This window comes from Zootoca vivipara, chromosome 6, assembly GCF_963506605.1.
Source record: "Zootoca vivipara chromosome 6, rZooViv1.1, whole genome shotgun sequence".
NCBI classification, from domain to species: Eukaryota; Metazoa; Chordata; class Lepidosauria; order Squamata; family Lacertidae; genus Zootoca; species Zootoca vivipara.
Genome location: NC_083281.1, coordinates 84,553,482 through 84,576,908, shown reverse-complemented (window position 1 = coordinate 84,576,908; position 23,427 = coordinate 84,553,482). Strand labels below are relative to the sequence as shown.

Below are 23,427 nucleotides of genomic sequence, written 5' to 3'. Positions count from 1 at the left end.
ACTTGATGCAACCTGCATAACCGTCACCCACACGGTGGCTGCTGTCCACGCCAGCTCCCGCCGCGAGTGCTGCACCCCAAGGCATCTTGCATGATGGGCAGAGCACCACTTTCTGTAGAAATTCTGCACGCGGTGGGATTGACCTTCATGCTGCCGCAGCCAGCCACAAGCACCCCAAGTGCCATCCGCTGGAGGAGGCAGTTGTGAGCGCAGCGTTCCTCCCCCGCCCCCCGCCAGATTGAATGTGACATAATGTGCATTTCTTCACAGGAGTGCACGGGAATAATTCCTGTGGGAGATGTTAATGTCAGAATGGAATATCCACCTAGATTTCACATGAAAGACTTCCAAGGAGAATACTCGCTTCCTTCCCTGTCCTGGCCAAAGGCCTTCCCTGCATAAATGTTTGTGGGCTATCCTTTCTAACACACACTCGCACCTCTTTTTGGGTAAGGAGAAGTTTCACAGCAGAACAAGCCTGTTATTCCCCCCCCCCTCTTCTAGCTTTGAAAAAATACTCTCCTGACACATATCAGGTTTTAACCTTCTCCCCCTGTCCGCTGTGTGAAAGCATATCGCTGCCTCTTGTGCTTTTATTTCCTGAAGAATTTATCTCCAGATACTGTTGCTTCTTCTTATTCTTCTTTTTAATCGTAGGAAGAGGATGCGCCTTGTAAATGTGCAACTTTGAGCACTGGGTGGCTTGAGGTTCTAGGAACCAATTCTGCAGGTGCCGGGCGATCCTTTCTACGAGGAGGGCTGCTTTTTAAAATAGACATAAATCTAAACCATGCTGTAGGGGAACACGGCAACTCCTTTAATTCTGTCACTGGGGAAGTTGGGGCTGAGAAGGCTGGAATTCTCTTGTGGGTAACCTTGAACCTCCCTGACCAGAGCATTTTAAATGGGGTGCACAAGGGAGGGGGCAGCCAATAACACTTTGGCTGAATATGTACCAGGCAAAAACCTGCCTTTTTCGGAAGGTGCTTTTCCTAGGCACTTCTGCATAGACTTTTCTTCAGCACAGGGGGCTCCAAGGCCTCCTATTCCTCTCCCTTTTTTAAGAACATAGGAAACTGCTTTATACTGAGTTACACCCACTGCTCCATCTAGCTCAGTATAGTCTGCCTTGATTGGCAGCGGCTCTCCAAGATTTCGGGCAGGGAGTCTCTCCCAGTTCTACTTGCATATGCTGGGGATTGAACCAGGGACCTTCTGTATGCAAAGCAGGTGCTCTGCCACTGACCATACTTTGAGTATGCCCCCTTCAACTCCCTGAAACTCCTCGGGGGCAATACTTTTGAGGAGCCTTAAATACTTTGTAGAGAGATTGAAGCCCTTGGGGTGCCAGCATCAAATGTTTAGGTCTCTGGGGTTTCTGCAGCTTTGGCAAGGAGTGGGTGAGTCAGCTTTGGTGAGGTAACTTGTCCTTCTGAGTCTCTAGCGATGAACATGGGCCTCCCTGGGGGAGGTGAGCAGTTGCTACCACAGGCATAGCCCGCTCCCTGCCCCTTTCTGGGTTGATGCTTCCAAGTGTGGTCCACCAGTAGAGGACGCAGTGCCAGCATTTGATTTTGGAGGGTCCTCGGGGAAGGTGCCTCACGGTCCCTGCCATGGGCCTTCCTCCTCTTCCAAGGGACTGTTACCTGCCCACTTTCTCTCATTGCACCCCTGGACTCAACCATCTGGGATGGGAGAAAGTGTGAGAGTGGGGCAAGTTCTACTCTATCTCCTCGCTCTTGTCTTTGCTTGTGTTATTGGTGAGGGCTGGTTAATGGGGCAGGGTGGCTGCGAGGAGGAAGAGCAGGCCTCAGCAAGTGCCCCATGGTGCCTATCTCTGACACTGGCCTGGCCTCATGAGGAGCCCAGGGCCTACCTTTCCATGTGTGACAGTTGGGGCAGGTGTTTAAGAATAAGGACCATTTCAGCTTTGCCTGTAAGGAGGAAGGAGTATTTTAGCTTTTCCTGTAAGCCCACACAAGCTACTTCGACAAACAATGTACACCAAATGAAATACTGGCTTTGTTCTCCAGGTCTAATGCCTGTGTAGCTGGGGAGGAGGCTATCACCAAGGCAGTTGACACCAGTTTTATAACTGTTGGCTGGCTGGGGCTGATGGGAGTGGAACCCAACATCTGAGGGACAACACATGTTCCCTATACTTGGCCTTGGGAGAGGCAGTTTTGAGCACTGGTGTTATTATTATTATTTGGGAGAAGAAAAGGCCAAGGTTTAAACCCTGCACAGATCTGAAGTGGAGTCCCTAAGATGGTTTTACCTCTCCTTCCAGCAACTCCTCCTGGTGCCCAACATATTGCTCTGCTTTCATTTGGACCACATCAGTGCAGCCAAGCGGGTGTGTGTCTGTGTCTGTGTCTGTGTCTTGTTGTCTGTGCAGCCCAAGGCCTCCATACACACTGCCCAGGCTTGCACCCCAGAAAGGTCACTTTGGTTCTGCTAATGTGACAAAAACAATGTGGGAGTTGTAAGTTACCAGTCCCTGCAGCTACAGTAGGTGCTGTGATTCTCGCATGGTTTGACTTCACCTCTGGAGGCACACTCCATTGTCTCTCAAGACAGATGCCAGCAATTACCATTATTTATTAAATTTGTATACTGCCCTTCATCCAAATATCACAGAGCACAACATAAAAATACTAGATGAGAACACAAAATACATAATAAAACAAGAGCAAGAACAAAAACCAAACCAATATCCCGCCTCCCACAAAGGCATTTAAAAGCACAATAGAATGTTATTCAGCCAAAGGCCTGGTAGGATTGGGGAGATGGCAGTATTGGCTCAAGGCGTCATGTGGAAAAGGGCTGACCAAAACAGAGACTGAGGCTGAAGATTAAGAAGGAAGGAAAGTTAACAGGTTAGAGATGAATTGGGTGAGCCTACATCGAACCATTGCCGAGGAACAGAAGAAGAGATCTGCTGGATCAGTCCAGAGCCCATTTAGTCCAGCATCCCGTTTTCTCAGTGGACAACCAGTTGCATCTGGGAAGCCCACAAGCAGGACCTGAGCACAGCAGTGTAGCTCCATCCCCAGAGTCCAGCACTCCCATTGTCCCACAGCACTGCATCTTAAAGGGAATCTGTGAGCCCTAACGATTCCTATGAGCCTTTTCCTTGAACAATTTGCTCTGCGGACTTATTTCTTTGGCAGTCTGTTTGGGGACTATTTCATGACTTTCCTCCCTTTTCCAACAAATGTGACTGCTAGATTCCTTGAGGGTAAGCGTGGGGCAGGAGGGATCTCATAATTAAAACATGATAATTTCAAATGCCGCAATGAGCATTGGCGTAGAAACGTGAATAAAAATACCCAAATGCGTATTGGTGTAGAATAAAGAAGGGTGGCTTTTTTTGTTTTTAACCACCTAAAATTCCATGCCCAATTTATAGAAACTTGCATCATAAGAACAAACGAATGCCCCGAGTCCAGCATCCCTTTCTCACAGTGCCAGCCAAAATGCCTGTGGGAAGCCTGCAAGCCAGACCTGAGCACAGTACCATCTCTCTTTCTCTCTGCCGGTGAGTCCCAGCAGCTGGTATTCAGAGGCGTACTGCTTCCGATCACAAAGGGCAGGCAAAACCACCGGGGTTAGTAGCCACAGACTGCGACCCAAGCTGTCAAAATCTATCCCAAAGAGAGAGCATCCTTTTGCTGCTGACCTGATGGGTCTCTGAAATGAGATTTCTAGGATGAGAAAAGAGCTCAGGTGCTGCTTTCCAGACAAGGCTGCGTTTCTCTGAAAGGCTTCTGTGGATGGTAAATGATTTCTGCCGGATCCCCCCCCCCCGTCCGCTCTCTCTCTCTGGGATAGGCCTTGAGAAAACATGTGGGTATCTTATGTCTTCCAGGAGATTCTCCAACTTGGACCCTGCCCATTCCATCAAGGGGAGCTTTCTGGCAAATTGCCCCCAGCCGCCACCCAGGTGATATCCTTCCATCAGGGTTATAATCGTTCCCTCTCCAAAAAGACTTCCTCACTGTCACACCGGCACCGTTTGCTAGTGTTGTTTGGCAACAAAAGCTCCCTGGCTTCCGCCCACAGGGAGAGAAGGGGGGGGCAAGTGGGGCTTGCAAGAAAGCACATTTATTGAAAGAAAGAATGAAGTGTCCAGTACTCAGCCGGTGTATGTGTGTGTGCCCCCTGTTTCGTCCGCTTTCTGCCAAAACACACATTCTTATTTCGGTAACTTTGATCTTTTGAAGAGGTTAATTTCCATGACGAACTGCAGGCCACGTGCCTGGCGGATTTATCTAATTAGACTGACACTTTTCTCTTTTAAAAAAGGAAAATTAAGCTCCCCCTTTGGAGGGACTTAAGTCTTTTTAAAACTATGGGAGCAGAGGGTGGCAGCTGGCCTGCTACGTGCCAGTAGCAAATACGTGAGGTAGGGCTTTCCCCCATAAATGCAGTCTGTGCTGCTTGACTTGGCTAATTTGGTGACTGAGTTTTAAACTCTCGCCTTCCAGCCAGTTTCTAAGAAAACCCTTCTTAGCCCAAGCAGATTTTTTTTAAAAAACAACAACAACGCTCTCTCTTGTTGTTATACATTTGTTGTTTTTTTAAAGACTCAATTATATTTTTTCTAAAGAAGATAAAACTGCTCTGCTCTTCTTAAAGGCTTGCTTGGATTTCTTACTCATTTACTTCCTTAAAACTTTTGAAAGGCAAGATGGGATGTAAACAACCGTAGCTGGCTTATAGCTGTTAAGAATACAACACCAGTAGCATCACTATTATTACGTTTAAAAACACTAATTATAAAATAAACAGTGAGAGAAACAGCCTTCCACAAGGTATTCCAATCACTTTCTCTCAGCCTAACCTACCTCGCAGGGTTGGTCTGAAGATAAAAGGGGGAGTGAGAAGACCAGTGGAGCCCCTCGCATTAAATGCACTAAATAAAGAATAAAATCCAAAATGGAATCCATCATCTGGTGTGGAGTCTTGCTATGTGATGATCCATTGGTTCCACAAGCAGGCCTCCGAGTTACTGCTGCCTCCGTGTGGGAGGTTTCGCATGGAGGAATTTGCCGGGATGGCTGTGCCTATGAAACTGAAGACAGATTGCATAGTCTTGCATGTTGAAGGTCTCCATTTTGATCAACTTGTGTCTTTCCTTAGAAGAGGTGGGGAGAATGACAAAGCCACAGGCTCTTGTGAATTCGTAGCATTTCTGGACATTTAGGAACTGTTATTCTGGGCAAAGTCAAGCCAAGGGTCTGCCATTTAGAAGGTTGCTTCTGGAAGATTATTATATTTGCTAGTCACTTTTCTCACACAGGTTTGCATCCTCCAGTTTCATCCGCATGGAAGTGAGTCACAGATGCTCTTCTGTGGCCTGCTCTGACTAGATGATGCGGAACTGGTACAAGGTTCCTCTCCATTTTTTAGCCTTGTACCACAGGCTGTAGAATTAAAAACAGCAGGGTGTAGTAGACCCTTGTACAAAATCTGGTGTTATAAGGCCTGTGGTCCAACACCAGAAGTACATACCTGGAGAGGTGTACTCTCCATTTTGCAGTTTCCCTTGTTTTAGAAAGAGCAGACACATGGTTTTTGTTTACCCCCCAAAAGTCATGTGAACTTGGAAGCAATTGGCACTTCCTTTTTCCAGGAGAAGTGACTGTGCAAAGTGCTGATCAGCTTGCCTCTGAATATCAGTGCCCAGGAATTATGTATTCATGGCACAGACCTGCATATGCTACTACTTTTTCTTTTTTTAATAAAATTTGTATGCTCCCCTTTATCCATAGATTTCAGGGCGGTTCAAAGCATAAAATCACAATATATTTTTTAAAAAACCAAACATAATAAAAACAAAAACAACCCAGCAATCCCTCCTTCCGGAGCATGTTTTAAAAGGGCATCAGATGTCAATCAGCCAAAGGCCTGATTAAAGAAGAAAGTTTTCACCTGGTGCCTAAAGGTGTGTAATGAAGGCATCAGGCAAGTCTCCCTGGAGAGAGCATTTCACAAACGGGAAAAGGCCTGTTCTTGTACAGTGGTACCTCTAGTTACGAACTTAATTCGTTCCGGAGGTCCGTTCTTAACCTGAAACTGTTCTTAACTAGAGGCGTGCTTTCGCTAATGGAGCCTCTTGCTTGCCGCTGCGCCACCGGCACACGATTTTCGTTCTCATCCTGGGGCAAAGTTCTCAACTCGAGGTAACTCTTCCAGGTTAGCGGAGTTTGTAACTTGAAGCATTTGTAACCAGAGGTGTTTGTAACTCGAGATACCACTGTATTGCCACCCTCCAGACCTCTTGTGGAGGAGGCACATGAAGAAGGGCCTCAGAAGATGATCTCAGGGTCTGGGTAGGTTTATATCGAGAGAGGCGGTCCTTGGGGTATAGCGGTTCTGAGCTGTTTAAGGCTACATAGGTCAAAACCACCCCTTTGAATTGGGCCTGGAAACTAATTGGTAGCCAATGCAGTCAGACAGATTGCACACTGACTGAGACCAGAGGGTCAAGAAGTTAACTGTGGCATGCCTAGAGTTTGTCCCACTTTTATTTTCACAGCAATCCTGTGAGGTAGCTTAGGTTGAGCATGGGGGAGCAGCCCAAGACCAGTTCTGTGCTTTTCATGGCTGACTGGGAGTTTGGAACCCAGCCCTCCCTGGGCAAGCTCCACTATATAATTAAAATAAACCAGCAGCAGGATTTAGGCATGGTGTTAAAAAAGAAGGTGTTTCTGTGCATCACGTAATAAAGTTAACTGAAATTATTTGCCACAAGATAAGGCGGAGGGTAACTATCTTAGATGGCTTTAAAAGAGTACGAAACAAATTCGGGGGTGGGGGTGGGGATCTGTCTCTAGCTCTAAGCCAGGGATGGGGAATTTGTAGCATTCCAGATTGGGGCTCCCAACTTGCATCAGCCAGAAGGACTAATGGTCAGTGACTAGTGGATCTGTAGTCCAGCAGTCCTTCGAGAGATGAAGTTTCCCCATGCCTGTTTGAAGCTATTGTGCCCAAGGGGCGCCTCCATGATCAAACACAGTCTACCTCTGACTTCGAGACGTTGAGAGAGGCAGTAACAGGAGACCATCGCACATCTTGCCTTGCTCTGCTTTTTTAGCTTGTAGGTGAATGTGACTAGCCACTCTTGGGAAATAGCAAGGTATGATCCAGCATTGCACATGGTTAAAAAAAAAAAAGCCCCAGCAGCCTCAGGGTTTTGTTTTTAAAGATATTTATACTGTATGCTGCTTTTCAAAACTAATGTACAAAAGGTTTGCAAAAATTAGGGATGCTGAAGTCTAGATCTGTGTACTTCTTCCCTGCGATTCTGTGGATGTAGTTAGCTAAGTCCTACTCAGAGTAGACCCAAATTGACCTAAATTAGTTGTATTCTATTAACTGTCATGGGTCTGCTCTGAGTATAGCAAAATTCCAGCTTCTTATAGCAAAATTCCAGCTTAAACTGAAGAAAGTAGGAAAAACCACTGGGCCAGTAAGATACAATCTGAATCAAATCCCTTATGAATACACAGTGGAAGTGAGGAACAGGTTTAAGGATTTAGATTTGGTGGACAGAGTGCCTGAAGAACTATGGATGGAGGCTCGTAACATTATACAGGAGGCAGCAATGAAAACCATCCCAAGGAAAAGGAAATGCAAGAAAGCAAAATGGCTGTCCAACGAGGCCTTACAAATAGCGGAGGAGAGGAGGCAAGCAAAATGCAAGGGAGATAGGGAAAGATACAGGAAACTGAATGCAGATTTCCAAAAAACAGCAAGGAGAGACAAGAGGGTCTTCTTAAATGAGCAATGCAAAGAAATAGAGGAAAACAATAGAATGGGGAAAACCAGAGATCTGTTCAAGAAAATTGGAGATATGAAAGGAACATTTCGTACAAAGATTACCATAATCAAGGACAAAAGTGGTAAGGACCTAACAGAAGCAGAAGACATCAAGAAGAGGTGGCAAGAATACACAGAGGAATTATACCAGAAAGATATGGAGGTCTCGTACACCTCAGGTAGTGTGGTTGCTGACCTTGAGCCAGACATCTTGGAGAGTGAAGTCAAATGGGCCTTAGAAAGCATTGCTAATAACAAGGCCAGTGGAAGTGATGATATTCCAGCTGAACTGTTTAAAATTTTAAAAGATGATGCTGTTAAGGTGCTACACCCAATATGCCAGCAAGTTTGGAAAACTCAGCAATGGCCAGAGGATTGGAGAAGATCAGTCTACATCCCAATTCCAAAGAAGGGCAGTGCCAAAGAATGCTGCAACTACCGCACAATTGCGCTCATTTCACACGCTAGCAAGGTTATGCTTAAAATTCTACAAGGCAGGCTTAGGCAGTATGTGGACCGAGAACTCCCAGAAGTGCAAGCTGGATTTCGAAAGGGCAGAGGAACCAGAGACCAAATAGCAAACATGCGCTGGATTATGGAGAAAGCTAGAGAGTTCCAGAAAAACGTCTACTTCTGCTTCATTGACTATGCAAAAGCCTTTGACTGTGTCGACCACAGCAAACTATGGCAAGTTCTTAAAGAAATGGGAGTGCCTGATCACCTCATCTGTCTCCTGAGAAATCTCTATGTGGGACAAGAAGCTACAGTTAGAACTGGATATGGAACAACTGATTGGTTCAAAATTGGGAAAGGAGTACGACAAGGTTGTATATTGTCTCCCTGCTTATTTAACTTATATGCAGAATTCATCATGCGAAAGGCTGGACTAGATGAATCCCAAGCAGGAATTAAGATTGCCGGAAGAAATATTAACAACCTCAGATATGCAGATGACACAACCTTGATGGCAGAAAGTGAGGAGGAATTAAAGAACCTTTTAATGAGGGTGAAAGAGGAGAGCGCAAAATATGGTCTGAAGCTCAACATCAAAAAAACAAAGATCATGGCCACTGGTCCCATCACCTCCTGGCAAATAGAAGGGGAAGAAATGGAGGCAGTGAGAGATTTTACTTTCTTGGGCTCCTTGATCACTGCAGATGGTGACAGCAGTCACGAAATTAAAAGACGCCTGCTTCTTGGGAGAAAAGCAATGACAAACCTAGACAGCATCTTAAAAAGCAGAGACATCACCTTGCCGACAAAGGTCCGTATAGTTAAAGCTATGGTTTTCCCAGTAGTGATGTATGGAAGTGAGAGCTGGACCATAAAGAAGGCTGATCGCCGAAGAATTGATGCTTTTGAATTATGGTGCTGGAGGAGACTCTTGAGAGTCCCATGGACTGCAAGAAGATCAAACCTATCCATTCTTAAGGAAATCAGCCCTGAGTGCTCCCTGGAAGGACAGATCGTGAAGCTGAGGCTCCAATACTTTGGCCACCTCATGAGAAGAGAACAATCCTTGGAAAAGACCCTGATGTTGGGAAAGATTGAGGGCACTAGGAGAAGGGGACGACAGAGGACAAGATGGTTGGACAGTGTTCTCGAAGCTACGAACATGAGTTTGACCAAACTGCGGGAGGCAGTGCAAGACAGGAGTGCCTGGCGTGCTCTGGTCCATGGGGTCACGAAGAGTCGGACACGACTAAACGACTAAACAACAACAACATCCAAGAGGCCAAAACACTTGTGAGTTTTATTTTTTATTTTTAAGTTTTCCTCCTGTTTGTCCCTTGGCTTGTGCAGAGGGGAGGAAAGACTCAGAAGTTGCATTCACTGCTAACGTCTGTTCTATGCCCAAAGCCTCAGAACAGGTAAAAATAAAAGATAAAATTCTGCTGTGTTTGCCTTACTCCCCGCTCCCCCTCCTTTGCCCTGTTCAGGTGATGCTGGCTGGTTTATCTTCCTTTTTATTTATAAAGGGTGGAGTAGCAAAAGAAGACAAAACTGAGACCAAGAATGGAGAAAGGAAGCAAAACCAGGGAAATCTAGGTGGGATGAGGACAGGTCCTAAGAAATGTTCCAGTTTGAGGACAGACTTCCTTTGGATCGGCCAGTGAAGAGAACGGGAGCGAGAGAATAACAATGGAATGCTTCAAACCTTTCCTCCTCCTTTCCTTAAGGACTCTTCATCTGCCCTCTTGGCTTCTACCGTTATTCTCACAAATTCTCAAACGCACAAGTGATAAAACAATCAAAACATCTAAAAACAATTCCAATGCAGATGCGGACTGTAAAAGAACTCATTTAAAAGGCTTCTTGGAAGAGGAAAGTATTCAGCAAGCTTTGAAATGGTGGCCGTCTTGTAATTTAACAAGCGGTAATTCTGATGGGGAGGTGCCACCACGCTACCTAAAGGCCTGGTTTCTATATTGTGGATGTCCTGATAATATGGTATCTGCAGGAGACCCTAGATTGGATATTTAGAAAGGGATGAGATATATTTCAGGCATGCTGGTCCCAAACCAGCACTTTAAACTTAGACTGGTAGCTAATTTGCAGCCAGTGCAATTTGTGGCAGCAGAATAAAAATTAAAGCAACTGGAAGTTGAAGGATTTCCTGAAGAGCAGAGTTCTCCCGGCCTGTCGAAAGCAAAGCAATGACTTGGCTTGGCAGCAGAGATAGGATTCCTTAAGTGTGGGCTGGGGGGCATGACTTATACACTGTCATCTCCTGTGCTCATCCAAGACTTTGGATATTGTGTGGGACGACTGGGAAGGCAAACTTAAGATGAGGTTTTTCTTCACATATACTGAACCCATGATCCTTTTTCTTGGGGCTGGGGCAGGATGAGTGTGCACACATGTAACACTCAGGGTACATGTGCTCCATCACCCTGGTGCAGCTGCAGAATACTGCAGCCAGAGGAAATACCTGCTGCTGTTTTTAAGGAAGCTGTTTCCTAGCTCTTAGGAATGCGAAGGTAAGCATGCAAGCAGTGCCTGGTGAAATTTGGGGAGATAAAGATGGAGGGAGAATAGGGTAAAAGCAGAGTGCAAGTCTTTCCTGGACTTCTGCTTTAGCCTCAGTTTACCCCCTTCATGGCCACGGGAGGACTGGAGTGCATGAGGCAGGCAAAAGACCCAAGTTTCCTGTACGGGTGTGTGCCATAAAAAAAGACGACCAGAACCCCCTTCTCTCCCCCCCCCCGTGCCTTTTATCTTAACACATTTTAAAGCTCAGTCCTGCTATTTGTGCAAATGTCCTCTCCTCTCCTTCAACCTCGTATTGCCTGTCTGTATAATGCAAATGGAACATGCTTGGGATGAGGACTGCATTATGTCTCCATTTTGTGCATTTTCTGGCGCTAAGCATTCTGTTCAGCACATAGTTGTTGTTCCGTAATAATAAACGGCAACGATGATGATCTAACAGCGGCCGGGGGGGGGGGGGGATGCAGACTTACTTCGTTTCCACTTTGCAAAGCAATGTGTGGATTGAAACAGAAGCATCTTTTGAAATGTGAACATCTCCAGTTTTTGCAGTGCAGTTCTTTAGCCAAGTAATGTATATATCAGGGGGAAAGTATACATTGAAATGCATATGTCAGCAAAAATAACATCAATATGTGTTCTATTGGGGGGGAATGGCTTTGCAAAAATCAGTACATTAGGCAAAATTGCATACAAGCACAAGGAGGAATTTGCACTTAAACCCAGATGAATTTTCATGAGAAATTTTGAAATAATAACTCATAAACTCATGTGGAAATGTGGAGAACTGAGCATTTAAGACTGGATAAACAAGAAACTGAAATTGACTTTTGCACCCCTAAACCTCACTAACCGTGGCTGCTGCTGTTAAACCAACTTTGGACTGATTTTGATTTGGTCAGTTCTGTTGGACCAGAGTTTGTTCTGTTTTGGAGCAGATGTCTGTAGCCGGTGGCAAAACCAGAGCATCATCTTAGCTCTTGGAGGGAAAAGCGCAGCTGTGCTTGGAGAGAGGCTATCTTTCATAATAGCCAGTCTCTCGAATGTTAGGCCTGACTTGGGGAGAGTGATTCCGAAGCCACCAATGTGGAGATTAAGGGGGATGAGAATGTAAATCTTAAGTAAAAAGGTAATTGAATGTAATAGCAAACACTGTGCGGGCTATGTTAATTTTAGCTCTTCCCTTGGATACAAGACGCTGTATTAGTGTTTTATTACCATTTTGTTTGCTCTAATAAAATAGTAAAATTTATTTCGCGGAAGTTGAACGATGGTTTTACAATGCAAATTTAAAGAAATTGGACTTTTCATTTACGGTGCTGCTATTTCCCCCCTTTAAAAGAAAAAAGAAGCAACCTTGAGAAGGTGTAAATTAGACACCTCAGGTAAAATGTGTGCTGTGTGTAAGAGAGAGAGAGAGAGGAAGAGGATAGAGGAAGAGCAGGAGAGTTTGGAGGTGAGAAAAGTTAGATGTGATTTTGGAAGGGGGGGCGTAGAAATGGCTTCTCAGTCCCCTAAGTATTTTGGAGAGGTGGGGGAAGGGCAGGTGAGCAAGAGGGCACTGCTTTAAAATCAGATGGATGAGAAATGTCACCCTTTCCTCCAGCAGAGCCAGAAGAGGATAGCTGGTTGTAGTTGCACGATCCGAGCTCTTTTTGCTAAGGCACTTGCAGCTGTGAGCAGTGTGCTCGGTGCATTTGTTTGGCGATAGCAAAATTAGAGGAGGTGGAACCGAAGTGGACGTTTTGAGCAAAGCTGGAGAATGAAAGTCTGATGATTCTGCTCATCTTATTCCAGGGGCATAAGGTTTGGGAAGGAAGAGACAGGGCCCTTTTCCTGCAGCTGCAAATCTGGCTCTCCGGGATGAGATTTGAGAGGCGCAAGTGCAGGCAGGGGGAAGCCGGCTTGTGTCTCCCCACTCTTTTGATGGCTTTCTGTTTTGCAGGAGTTGTTGCTGCCTACTGATGGGTTTTTTAGACAGTCCGTTAAGGGTAAATGGGGGAAGGGAGAAGAAGAAAAAGGTGACACTCCAGGTGGATTTCAATCAAAAACTATAATTACATCAAATAGTAAACGGAAATGCGGGTGGGAGGGAAGGAGCGGGTTATGGGAGAGGATTATGCATTCCCCCTGAACTCTTTCTGGCTGCTGAACTGACTTTGTGCCTCTGCATGGGGCTGTGTGTGCAGACAATAATTGGCTGCCTCCTTAAATTTTCTTTATCTCCCAGTACCCCCCCACCCTTCTTGCTTTGATGCCCTTGATATGGGTGAAGGGAAAGGAGGGTAGAATCTGTCTGCTCAGGGCTGTTGATGGCCTTTGGCTCGCCATAGGATGTGCCATAGGGCCAAGTGCTTGGGATGCACTGTGTGTCTCCTACAGCGTGGCTGGTTCCAGCTGACAGCATGCAGACCGGTTACTGCCCCAAACCAACATTATCCAGCACCCTGCCCCAGAACCCCAAGTTTCTGAGTCCCTAGGGCCCTCTGTGATTGCCTGATGTGGCTGACTTCTGGCAGCAGGCCTAAATGTCTGGAGGGTTACAGTTTCTCCAGCCCTGTTAGAGTCTGTCACCCCAGTGATTGCAACAGTCGGGCCATTTGGAGGATGGAGGATTTCTGGAGGATAAAGAGGTTCATTTTACCTATGCCAGACTGCCATTAGCAACCCATATACCTCTTCGAACAGTGCTGCAGAATGTGACTTTGCCTTTCCAATCCTTTCCCCCCAGTTTCTTCCTCCACCTCTCATTCCATTCTTTCCCTCCCTGCTGCTTCCCTTCCTTCCTGTCATCTCGGTGTGTACACCTGCACACCTGAGGTTCAGATTTGCTTTGGGGCAACTGAGTGTGGCTTCTCCCCCACCACTCAAAAAGGAACCAGACACTGGGGATAAGGTTTTAAATCCCCCTCCACTGCCTTCCCAGGCTTGCATCTTCTGATGGCTTTCCAAATGTGTAATCCTGGAGCCCACAGTCTCACTCGGCCCTTGTTTGATCCCTGTTTGATGCAATCTTTTTATTTTCAATTGAAGTTTGGCACCGTGCAGGGGCTGGAAGTTACTTTCCAGCTCCCTTTGTTGTCCCTCTCCAAGCATAGCCATTATAACTGAGGACGTTTTTGCGAGTGTGCTCGCAAATGGCTTGCAGCATATCGCGGTACCTTTTCAGTCCTGTTGGGCCAGAACGACTTGTGACATATTAGGACTCAATTTAAATTAGTTTGCCTGTGCACATCGTTCCACTTTCCACTTCAGGATGGCCAGGTGCAAAGGAAGGATTGAAAAGCTGTTAGCAGCTCCGTAGATCAGAACACACACAAAGCAGCTTAAAATGGTCCAGACTGTTGGTTCGTCTAGCTCAGAATTTCCTACACAGCTCTCCAGGGCTTCAGGCAGGAGACATTCCCAGCCCTGTATGTAAAGCAGATGCTCTACCTCTGTGTTCAGTCTGCTGCCAATAAGGGTGGGCAGGAAATAGAATGATAGGAGATAAGTGGGTGATTTGAAGTAGGGATTCTGACTCCCATTTGTGTTTAACAATAGTGGCGTAGATCAGTTCTGTAAATAAGCCAACTAAATTCACTTAAGAGGTTTCCTGCATATCCGTGCTAGACGCAAAGGAAGGGAGAAAAAAACCCTTCTCTCAGTTGTTGTTGTTGTTGTTGTTGTTGTTGCTCAGTTGGTAGAGCAGGAGACTCTTAATCTCAGGGTTGTGAGTTCGAGCCCCAGTTGGGCAAAAGATCCCTGCATTGCAGAGGGTTGTAGATGACCCTCGAAGACCCTTCCAGTTCTATGATTTTCTATCCTGCCCTTCCTCTGAAAAGGAGCCCAGGGTAGCAAATGATAAAGTAATAAAACAATACAAATAAAACAAAATAAAAGCATATTTAATTTTGTAAGAAAAATAAATTTAAGAACACCTAAAAGCATTTAAAATCAGTCACGGCTAATAATATCAAGGTTCCAGGGAACACAGACTTTTAGCTCTGAAATATCTGGGTGAAGACCCTGGCTTGGGTCAATTGGCAGCACCTGGCTGGGGCTCTTAGTATGCTAATGTTATTTTTAAAGAGCCATTCTGCCATGCTTGCTACAGGTAGGTAGCCGTGTTGGTCTGGGTCGAAGTAAAATAAAAAAAATTCCTTCAGTAGCACCTTAAAGACCAACTAAGTTTTTATTTTGGTATAAAATAAAAACTTAGTTGGTCTTTAAGGTGCTACTGAAGGAATTTTTTTATTTTGCCATTTGCCATGCTTGCTGATAGAGAAGGGATGGCAACAAGGGATCCAAGTAGACTGCTGGGTGAGGAATGGCTTCCCGTGACAGCCCACTCACCTGCAAGGTATTTTCAGTCACCTGTGGCTACCAGGCTAGGTATTCATTTTGAGGCTGGTGTAAAAGCCCACATAAAATTGGATGCAGGGCTTAGCTGGAAGACAGACTTTCATTCATGATTAAAGCCTGATGTTCCATTGGGGCAGCTTTTCTATGCATTCTGCTCTGTACAGCTTGCAGCTTAGTGTGTGTATGATGCAGGTTTCCCCAAACTAAGGCCCGGGGGCCGGATGCGGCCCGCGAGACTCTTTTATGCGGCCCCCGGCGACTCCTGCCGCCGCCCGCTCTTAACAGCGCGGCTGCCCACTTCCACTTGTGTGCATGCGCGTCATTTCCAGCGCACTTCTGGGCTGGAGGAGGCGCATGCGCACGAGCTATTTCCGGTGTTCTGGCGATCCGGAAGTGTGCCGGAAATCACGTGTGCGCATGCTTATGGGCGCGCTGCTGCGCGCTCTGGCCCGCAGCACAGTCAGCGCTGGCATCACCGGCCCTCAGTGACGTAGGTTTGGGGACCCCTGGATGCTTTTATTCAACAGCTTTAAAAGTAATAGAGGCTCCCTTTGATCTTTGAGGGTTCATTCACATGTGCACACAAACATGTAGGCCTGCAAGTCATCCCCTGATGCTGCAACTTGCCAAGTGATGGGTGTGAATGGGGAAGGATGTGCATAGCCCAGTAGTAGGGCAGAAGGGCCTAGCAGCATCTCCAGGTAGGGCTGAGAGACTGCCAGTGTTCGAAATTAGCCAGGTACGAGGTGTATTTTGCACCTGACTTTTGACCACTTGCAACCAAGTGAAGATTGCCTGGACTCCAGGATGGTGCCTGACATCTCCACCATCAGGAGCTGCATGCCTGGGGATCATTGGCTCCCCCCACACTAGTACTGCATCCAGTTATGTTTTATCGGCACACTTAGAATGAATTTCAGGAACCAAAATGCTTTTCCTGTGCAGCCTGAGCAGGAACAGTCACCATTAAGAAAACGAGGTCAGAATAGGCCAAAATATATGTGGACTGTCCCTGGATCAAGTGACTTTTCTTCTTTAAGTTTTCAAAGCTCTTAACCTAGCTCAAGGTTGTCATCTGAACTAGCCAGTTGTTTAACTGAGAATTAATCAGTGTCAGTCCATCATTTGAAAATTAAGTCTTGCCTAAAAATTTGGCAACTGTAACCTTTGTTGAAGGAGCCATTTGGCACCTAGCTTATATATCTGAGTTTCTAACACTGGTTTATACCACTGCTTCAATGTGGATGAAGCTATTGTTCTTTGCTGCCACTTTCCTTTGCTGATGGATAGGAGATGCAGTCTACCCAGCGGTTTCTGCTCAAGAAGTCAGATGGAGTTAAGAAGGGCGTTAGGAATCAGAGAGGTTGTGTGGTGCTATGGGCTAGCAAGTGGGTAACAGACAGCCAAGTGAGGAGGTGACCAGATCTTCCCACCAAATTTAGGGCCCTTCATGCCTAATCATAAATGAAGAATTGGTGGTTTTAAGAGTTTGTATAATCTGGATAAATTAAAAAGAAGCCTGGCCAGCTTAGTGGTGTTGCAAGATGGACGAAACTATTAAGAAGACAAGTTGAGGGTGTCTTTAAGAGACTTATTTTGTTGTTGTTCTGTAGATATTGAGCACCCACACTTCTGATTGGGGATTACAGGATTGCATGGGGTTGAGCCACTTCAGAAATTGTCTGCTTCCTATTGTTCACACTGACTCATTTGCACCCAGTGTTTGCCAACTCTCGCCAGTTTCATCACACAACTCATGACTGATTTATTTTCTTTAGGGTGGCTCCTTTTTATAGCTTAAACTGGTGGAGCTGGAAATGATAACAATCTCTGCGTTCATTTCAAAGTGCTAAATTGCTAGTCCTCAATATATTAAGAGAGGAAGGATTAAAAATGTGACTTGCAGATGAAACACCAAACTCTCGTGTATAAACCACACCTGATCTGGCGTAGGGGCTTGTGTCTAAATTGCAAACCAGTGATTTATGACATTTGGGGAGAAACAACACATTTTATTTTGAATAGTATGTTTAATTATGAGACTAGAACTCAGAGCTGAGGCTATAGATTCTGATCAGGAGCCAGAGGGAAGCCGTTAAAATCTAGCTGCAATTCTGCCTAAAAAAATGTGTCTAGGGGCAATGTTACAAACCAGCAAGTTTTTTTTAAGGGGACAAAACTACCTATCAGTGCATACCTTAGTAAACACTTATCTATAATCACATCTTACTTGCCTTTGGTTATATCTCTCACACGCACGCACATTGCACTCCTGCTGATTCCATGCACTGGATATTGTTAAATACTGGTTTGTTTTGTAGGGGTGTTTTAAATCTCTTGGATTTCTGTAGGGCTTCTTCGATCAGCGCCTGTTTTTATCTTTCCGCTTTCTGAACTTAGCACCTTGGCCTTTATTTACTTATTTATTTGCCGGAATTGAAAACTGCCTTCCTGGATCAGGCCAAAGTCTAATGTGGTTCAGCATCTTGTCCTCACCAGATGCCTCCAGGATGCTTGCCAACAGGACATGATGGAGATGAAGGCTTTCAACAGTTTCAAGGCACGGTGATCGTGCTCAACCTCCACCATCAGGGGCAGTATTCCTCTGTATAACCTGTTGCTGGGAATTGCAGGTGGGGAGAGTGGCTATCACAGTCAGGTTCCACTCCATCCTTAATTGTGATGGGTGATAGCTGCTGATAAGCCACCTAAGGACAGGAGCTGTTGCGACATCTCGTAGCCAGCAGTTTGTCATACATCAAGGAACATGGGGAATTCCCCCCCCCAAAAAAAATTATTTGTTCCCTAACAAAGCAGGTGCTTTACCACTGAGCTACTACCTGTCCCTCCATTGTATGGGGAAGGACATCCATTGGCTTATCTGGTGTAGGCAGCCATCTCATTGTTATGGGTTTGGCAGCAGTGCAGTGGCTGGTCTGTGGTGTTGGATCAGCAGCATCTCTTCCCTGAAGCTGTGCTGGCTGTTTCTGCATTGCCCGAACCCAACAGGTGAGCTTTTCCCAGCTTGGTAATGCCAAAAGCCGTGCCTGTTCAGTTCCTGCCTGTCACACAGTCACAGGGCCTCTGTCAGCTTCATTCATATGGGTGGCTGGAGGATCAACAGTCAAAGAGCGCTGTGAATCGAGTTAATGATTAATATTTATATTCGGCATGGTATATTAATTATAGGTGTTTGGTGCAGTCAGGCCTAAGCTGCCCACTCCTTCCTCCAGAATCTTTCTATTATAGCCTGCCCTATCACATGGGTGCGGGGTGGGTTAACCACCATTTAATCAGAAAGGGGGTTTAGGAAGCAGCCTTCTACAGTCTTAAGAGAGAGAGCGTAAGGAATTTTTTAAAAAACCCTTCTTTTCTGTGCAGGGGTGTGTGTGTAGTGTACTTTACTTTTTCCCCCTCTGGTTCCCATAAAACTCCTTCATTGCTTCTCCTCGGCTTGTATTTATTAGATTTTAAGAGTTCAGTGAAGGATTTTGCCTGCCTGCCATTTCTGGGAAAGGTCATAGCTCAGTGGCAGAGCATCTGCTTTGCATGCGGAAGGTCCCAGGTGTTCAATCTCTGGCACCTCCAGGTAGGGCTGGGAATGGCCCCTGCCTGAAACCCTGGAGAGCTGCTGCCAGTCAGTGTAGGCAGTACTGAGCTAGATGGACCAGTGGTCTGACTGTGTATAAGAAAGATTCTTTCCTTCCATTTGGCCATGAAGAACAGTGAGAGAGGATGGAGATGGAAGAGCCAGTTACTCATAACACATTTTGAGGCGCAAAGCTGGTTTCATACGCTCAGAGCATACCCTCCAACATTTATCCGATGAAAATAGGGACATCCTAATCAGTAATAATAATAATAATAATAATAATAATAATAATAATTTATTTATACCCACCGCACACCACTCTGGGCGACTTCCAACATATATTATAAAAACATAATAAAACAATAAACATAAAAAACTTCCCTATACATAATAAAACATTAGACATAAAAAACTTCCCTGTTCAGGACTGCCTTCATTTGTGTTCTAGAGGTTGTATAATTGCTTATCTCCTTGTCTAGGGGGTTGCATAACTCCATACCCTTCAACATTTCTCTGATGAAATTAGGAATGTCTTAAGGAAAAATGGGACATTCTGGGATCAAATTAGAAACTGGGGTGGTTTCCATAGCTGCCAAGTTTTCCCTTTTCTCGCGAGGAAGCCTATTCAGCATAAGGGAATTTCCCTTAAAAAAAGGGAGAACTTGGCAGCTATGGGTGGTTTCTGTAAATCTAGTACTGTCGCTGGAAAATAGGAACACTTAGAGGGTCTGTCAGAGGTCAGTGCTTTGCATGCAGAAGGTCTTAGCTTGAATTCCCAACATCTCCAGTTTATTTTTTGTTTATTGTTAAGAAAGAGGATCAGGTAGCAGGTATTGGGAAAGACCTTTCTCCGCCCCCAGACAAGTGTAAGGTCAGAACAGATGATGACGGACTAGATGTTCAAAGAGTGGAGCTTCCAATGCTCCCATTTGTCTAGGTCAGCTTTTGAGACCTCATACATACCATGAATTTAAAGCACATTTAAAGCTCATGACTCCACTCCCTGCAAAAAAAATGAATAAATCCGGGAACTGTAGTTTACCCCTCACAACACCCTTAACAAGCTACAGTTCCAGGGATTTTTTGGGGGAAGCCATGTACTGTACTCTTAATACATGGTGTGTACACAGCCTTGGGGCTATATAGTACAGTATATGGTTGTGCAGGGGACACTCTAGATTTGGCACACTGTGCCTTGGGTTGTCGAACCCCTACCATAGCAATTTGTAAATTGTTTGACTTCAATCGTTTTATGCCTTCACACACAAACACACACATATATAAAAACATAGTTCTCAGAAGTCAAATGAAGGGTGAGGTTGGGATGTACGTCAGACAGAAACTCAAGAGAAGAACCTGCCTGTTGAATATTGGTGGTTTCCTGATCCCTTTAGTGGCCTGTCCTTTTTGAAATTCCACCTGGCCCTGCTGGTTTTGGAGGAATAAAGAGGTGGAATTCATTAGGAAAACTTGTTTACAGCATACCTTTAGTCATTGAGGTGCTCCCATTTTCAAACTCTACAATAAGCTGCTCATTAAAATAAAAAATTAAGCAACAGGTTCTCTTCTGCCTCTGTTCTTTTCTTTCTTTCCCTCTTCTCCCTCCCTTACAGTTTTAATTGCGTGATTTTTAAAAAACATGGTGTAACTCCTGGAAACGCCCGGCATGTCTCACATACAAGGTGTTTTTGTTTTTTTTACAAAACAGTTTTTGCTTTACTGCATTTGAATTTGTGATTCAAGAGAATTGATGACTCAATAAAAAAATCTTGCCAGTATATACATATATATTAAAACAAAATGCGCCATCTGGGAAAGATCTCTGATAAGTACTAAAGAGAGCATCATGGGCCAAAAGACTTGTTGCTTTCATCAAAGGACATTTTAAGCCAATGTGTTCTCACTTCAAGGCTGTTTTGCAATACTCTTTTAAGAGGGAAGAAAGGGCAACCAAAACTGTAAGTAACACTAAAGTTCTGTGCACACCATACACTTAAAGCACATGACTTCCCCCAGAGAATCATGGGAACTGTAGTTCACCACTCTCAGAGTTACATTTCCCAGCACCTTTAGCAAACTGTATAGTTCCTATAAAGGGCCTTCTTGGTGGTGGCCAGTCCCAGACTTTGGAAGTCCCTCCTTGCTGTGATGTTTTTATTATAATGATCTGTATATTTTAATAGATCTCTCTCTCTCTCACACACACACACAAACATTCTATTAATGTTTAATTGTTTTTTTATTATTGCTTCCGCCCATATTTTTAATCGTTTCTGTGTGAGCTGTAAGCCATCTTGAGTCAGGGAGAAAAGTGGGATATAAGTAATAATAATAGTAATAATAACACCATCACCATTATTATTATTATTATTATTATTATTGATGATTTTTTTTGGTGTTCAAATTGCACCAAGCTCATACGCCTGCCAAACAAAATTCCACTCCTGCTTACCTTCTTCAAACTTCCTTTATTTCATCCGTATATTGTTTTGGAGAGGGAGTAATTTTGTTGCCATTGTAAAACTGCTTTAAGAAATCATTGGAAATGGATGTCAGATCACCCAGGCCAGTATCTTCAAGTGGATTCCAGTCTGCTCCCCCTCATCCCATTTGACTTACCTTTTAAGTATTTCAGCTCTTCCCACAGGCCTTTCGGAATTGCATCTTTTAAGGGATGGGAGTAGACTTTGCAAAATCATCTTACATCCAATATACCTTGACTGCGACATGTCTGTCCTTGCAAACTCTATGTGCAAAAAGTTTGGGTCTCTCCTATAACTGCCTCTTCAGATACTCAGTGGCACTTTTGATTTGGAGCTATTCTGTACTAACCCTGGCCAGATCTGTGGCGAGGTTAAGTGATCTATTCAGCATTCCCTTGAAAGCCTGACTACAAGTCCCGCATCAGAAGCTAACACGGGCAGTATTTCTCAAACTTAGGTCTCCATTAATTGTTGGACTACAACTCCCATCATCCCTAGCTAGCAGGACCAGTGGTCAGGGATGATGGGTGTTGTAGTCCAGCAACAGCTGGGGACCCAAGTTTGAGAAACACTCACTAGCTGGAGGACAGTGTAGAGCAGGCCAAGAGGAACCTTCCATGCTTCTCGGGGGTACCAGGCCGTCTCAAGTAGTGAGGACTGCAGGTGTTGCACAAGATTGTCCCTGTTTGTGATTCTACGGCATCAGTGGTTTTGCATGCTTCTGCACGGAATTGTTTTTACGGCACAGTTTAGCATTCTGTAACATGGAAAGCTGAACCCTGCAAATCCAGCACAGTCAACTTTGCATAATTTATTCTGCTTGTGCAAATCAGAGGGAGGGGCAAGATGCTACTCTGGGTGCTACAACCCCACCCTATCACCCCTGGCAATCTGAGTCAGCAGCAGGTCCTTTGGCCACAGAGACTTCCACCAGGATTTGCCCATGACCTCTCAAGCATATTTTTGCCATCTTAAGGACTGGAAACGTGCCTTTTCATTTTACCAAAAAGAAGAAGGAGGGGGGGGAGTTGAATTCTGTGCTCGATACCATATTGTGCACACCAGGGTTGGGTGATATCTGGTTTTCAACATTGTGATATATCACCAGCTAAACCAATATATTGTGATGTCTGAAATAAGGATGGAGGTATGTACAGGCACTGGCTGGCTTCACGGTTTTTCCCACATTGTGATTTTTGCACAGCACACACACAAACACACACACATCATGATTCGCAATATATTGCCAGGTCAAAAATTATGAAACTGATATCACGATATGGACTTCAAACATGACAAAGCTGCTTCTGGCAAACCAGAGCAGTGCACGGAAACGCCGTTTACCTTCCCGCCGGAGCGGTCCCTATTTATCTACTTGCACTTTGATGTGCTTTCGAACTGCTAGGTGGGCAGGAGCTGGGACCGAGCAACGGGAGCTCACCCCGTTGCAGGGATTCGAACCGCCAACCTTCTGATCAGCAAGCCCTAGACTCTGTGGTTTATCCCACAGTGCCACCTGGGTCCCTTCAAGCAGTTAGTAGCTACTGGTAGATCTCTGGGTGACTTGCAGTGGTTTAGAAAGGTTTGCAACAACAGCCAATTTACTTAGTGATGTAGTTTTTCTGGAAAAGTTTAAATGGGGATCCCCCCCCCCTGGAAACAACAACCAATTAGGCTAATTTCACAGGATGACTTTCCTCAGGAACTTTTCAGTTTGCACCAGGAAGCTTCCTGATGTGCTGATCTGATTTCTGCTTGAATGTCATAAGCAAAGGTAAAAACCTCTGAAAGAGTTCGCCTTGCCTGATTTTGCACTTGCAGCTGGCACCTGTTTGTTGTAATGAACGTGCAACATGAAAGAATTTCTGTGGAAAAATAAAGCTTGAGGGCCAAGATAGAGAAAGCATATTAGTCTTAATGAGAGCTAGTATACATCTCAGACTTGGAGTGGGGAGACCTGCTTTCAATTCCTCACTCAGCCAATGAAGCTCAGTGGGTGACCTTGTGATGGTCACTCTTAGCCTACCTTACCTTACAGGGAAGCCGTGAGGATAACGTGAGGTGGCAAGGTCAGAACTCTGTGTGCTCTTCTGGACTCAAGAGAAGTGCAACTTGCCTTCCTTCACCCAATGGGACTCGGGTAGCAAAGGGGATTAATATTACTGATCTACCTTTCAGGGTGGCTTGTAA

At 45.1% G+C, this 23,427-nt stretch overlaps 1 protein-coding gene across 8 annotated transcripts in view; it reads left to right on the top strand.

Annotated features, from left to right (window-relative positions):
• The window catches only part of CASZ1 (castor zinc finger 1), a 298,840-nt gene that overhangs the window by 7,978 nt on the left and 267,435 nt on the right, over nucleotides 1–23,427 (top strand). Inside the window, exon 2 of one of the 8 annotated variants that reach the window (XM_060276236.1) lies at nucleotides 3,872–3,946. The exons of the other annotated variants lie outside the window; for them this stretch is intronic. The gene's annotated coding sequence lies outside the window, so the exon portion shown is untranslated. The remainder of the gene's footprint in view (nucleotides 1–3,871; nucleotides 3,947–23,427) is intronic. 8 annotated transcript variants of the gene reach the window in all.